We start from the raw sequence: 3,778 nt of genomic DNA, 5'->3' as shown, positions 1-3,778 counted from the left end.
CAAGAAAGCCTCTCCTTTTCAGCCATTCTGTGGCTGTAGCCAGATTATCTGGGGCTTCAGGATCACTTGCAGTTGCAAAGTTAGTATAAGGCATTGGGGCAACGTTATTTGAGGAAAAGCATTCTCAACGTGCTAAAATAAAGTTACAGAAAAGAATTATTCAGCAACTCTTAGATACCGGGAATGTTAATAATCCATCAGTTATACATGTCATTGGCGTGCTAGCTATGGCTTCTTTCGCAAACCATTTTACTACTTCAAGTTCAATGCATTTTAAGGGGTAAATAGAGTTGACAAAACAAAGACTTAGCTTGAAACAATTTCTAAAATCTCCAGAACTTTTAGTGTGTGTAATATGCATTAAAGCGTGTCAGCAGTTAAGCCAATAAGTCACAGAACCTCTCTTGGATTCAGATTCCAGTTTCTGAATAAAACGATGAAAGTATAATTATGCAGCAGAGTCATGTTGAACACCACGGAGAGTTCCCGGGGATTGGATTGCTTGTCTTTCCCCACCTTGTCCTCAGCCAAGTGGCAGGAAACAGCTGGCCAGAATTTCTGAGTGCGTTTAATGAAGAGAATTCTTCGTTGTTAGGATTTGGTGATTAAATGAAATAAGACTAATATTCCTTTGTGAGTTTCCCAAAGGAAGATTAGAGTCGAGTTTATACATTTTCCTTTATACCCTACTGTGGGGAGGAAGCGTATTTAAAAATTAAGCTTCTGATCAATTGGTCTTCGTCAGAGTGCTTTTTTTTCTTTCTGCATATTTTTGAGAATGCTCATTACCCTCATCTAAAAAGTCTGGTCCATTTTATTTCTTGGCATTTCTTGTCTCAGGAAACAATCCCAGGGATTTGTAAGACAAACGAAGTCACTCTGCTGTCGAATTCTTGGGACTCAGCTGGTGGAATTACCCTTTGAGCCCACAAAGAGCTCCAGGGCAGAAGCACAAGACAAGTGCTTCCAGAGGCAAGGGTTCCCACAAGGGCACCACGAATGCGTGTCCAGGCTCCTCTAGCCAAGGTTTTGTCACTGTCCACCTTCTTTCCATAACAAGAAAAGACATAACAATCACTGGTTATTGTTAGCAGCTTATTAATGTATTTGACCCGTTAACTGTTTACTTCAACTAGGAGCCAATCAGAACAGTCCCAGTTTTTTCACGTGATTATTCTCTGTTTCACTCTTCTTCTAGGTATAGTTACTATATGAGTGGGTGGGTCTGATTACTATCACCCTTTTTACAAAGGCAAAAACAGGAAGTAAAGCCGTGAAGTAAGCTGGGAGCAGGCATAGTTTTGGACTTGCTGACTCCAGAGCCTGCATAGAATCAAACACCTTCATCATCTATCAAAGAAACCTGGATAATCTATGACTTAAGGTCACCACTAGTGATTTTCCACCTGTTGTCTGGCCACAACTCTCAGTAAGAAATATATTTTGTATCTTCACACACACAACTGAACCATAAGCTCATAAAATGCTGCTTATCTTTTGAAAGATATTTTCTATTCTATCCTATACTTTTTCATTTAAAGAAAACTGTTAATTGATTTTATGCCCCACTATGGGCCACAAGCACAATTTGAAAATAGACCTGAATTACTTATACCACCTTGCATCTTCATGAATTCATTGCTACAGATAACTAGTTGCCATCAAGTGGATTCCAACTCATAGTGAACCTATAGGATAGGGTAGAACTGCCCCACAGGGCTTCCAAGGAGTGGCTAGTGGGTTTGAACTGCCAACGTTTTGGTTAGCAGCTGAGTTCTTAACCACTGTACCATCAGAGCTCCAGCTACAGATAGAAGGATATATTCACCATGATGTCCTTTTCTAGTGACTGGTCTTTCCTGATGATGTGTCCAAAGTAAGTGAGCAGAGGTCTCGCCATCCTTGATTCTAAAAAGAACCCAGCTTGTATTTTCTTCTAAGACTGGTTTGGTTTGTTCATTCTTCTGGTAGTCCATTATATATTTAATATTTTCACGAACCCTACAATTCAAATGCATCAATTCTTCTGGCTTTCTTTTTCCTCATTCAGCTTTTGCATGCATATGAGGCAATTGAAAGTACCATGGCTTGGGTCAGCCACACCTCAGTCATCAAAGTGACATCCTTTTTGTTTTAAAACTTTAAAAACACCTCTTGCAGCAGATTTGCCCTACGCAATATGCCCTTTGATTTCTTGACTGCTGCTTTCATGGACATTGATTGTTTATCCAAGTAAAATGAAATTATTGACATCTTCAATTTTGTCTCCATACATGAACAGAGAGACCCTTAAAATTATAATCTTTTAGATCCAGAAAGGGTTGTATTGATCATCTTACTCAATCCTTGTTTTATAGATTAAAAGACCCAATCCAGTGGCTGATTCACAGTAAAAGTATGATAATAAGTGTTTAAATAATGAATTTGAAGACTTAGCCAGGCCACGTAGCAGACTGATGGCAGACACTAGAGTCCCACCCCAGGCTCCCAGTCCAGATTATGCAGGTGGAGAGAGCTGTGTTAGTAATGTAAACGTCCAAGGTCAACTCTCACTTTTGCCCAGGAGGGGAAGACTGCTCACCCACCATCAAAAGCACAGGTCCCTTGAGCCCTCTTCCAGTAGAGCAGGTAGAATCAACTACCTACAAATATTCCTGCTTGATCTCCCAAGTCTCTGAGTCAGGAGCAAAGGTGTGATTTGTGGCTACAGAAAATAATACAATCTGTTCGAAACTAACTTAGAAATCAAACCCGCTAAGCTATCCTCGTCAGCACCATGTTCTGATGAGGTTAGATTGCGGGTAAAAAAATGCACATTATTATTATTATTAAATTGTACAGTGAAGAAATGGCATCCTCAAGAGAAGTAAAAATAAGACTTTGAAATGCAAATTGCCTAAGAATACCCATACAAATGACATATGAAAAGATAGAAACTCTTGGGTGGTCCTTCAGGCAGACTTCTCATGCCTGGATATGATTGGGAAATATTTCTATTTGTAAAAACCAAGGTCATTTTAGTCACTAATCAAGTAGTTATGAGAAATTATTAATAGAAATTTTAAGCAATACTGCTCACTCTGAATCATGAACTATATTCCTATGACAAGCAGAGTTTTGAGGATTCTGAGAGGGTTGGGATAACAATAGCAGGTTTTTCTCATACAAATGGAGCACCTGTCAGCTTTCCAGTAAAGGACTATCACTTTAAACACACTAAATTCTTTCTTACCTCGCTGCCATCATCCTGCTTTTCCAGGAAAGGTATTTTTAAATGTCTCTCAATATATTTCATTACCTCTGGGTGCAGCAGAAATAGTTTGTCCATGTGTAAAGCTCTTCTTTCTCTGGCATAACTCAAAACAAGCTTTCATTTTATAGATGGCAAACCATCACCCTAATTGCTCTTGACTCTTTTCTTCAAAACCACATCATGAAAATGCTGTGAACTCAAAATTAAAAAAAAGGAATTATTCTCAAGGGAAAAAAAGCCAAGGTTTCTGTTCAGGTTGCACAGTATGTAATGAAACACCCTACGCTCCTGTGGACTGAGGTTCTGGAAGCATACTCAGAGTTAAGTTGTTGCTGCTGTTGTTGTTACGTGCCATCCAGTCGGTTCTGACTCACAGCTACCCTATCCACAACAGAAGGAAACACTGTCCAGTCCTGCACCATTCTTACAATCATAGTTATGCCTGAGCTCATTGTTGCAGCCACTGTGTCGATCCACTTCGTTGAGGATCTTCCTGTTTTCTGCTGACCCTGTGCTTTGCCAAGC

Source organism: Elephas maximus, chromosome 2 (assembly GCF_024166365.1).
Source record: "Elephas maximus indicus isolate mEleMax1 chromosome 2, mEleMax1 primary haplotype, whole genome shotgun sequence".
NCBI lineage: Eukaryota > Metazoa > Chordata > Mammalia > Proboscidea > Elephantidae > Elephas > Elephas maximus.
The sequence above is the reverse complement of the archived record's forward strand: the minus strand, read 5'-3'. Positions refer to the sequence as shown.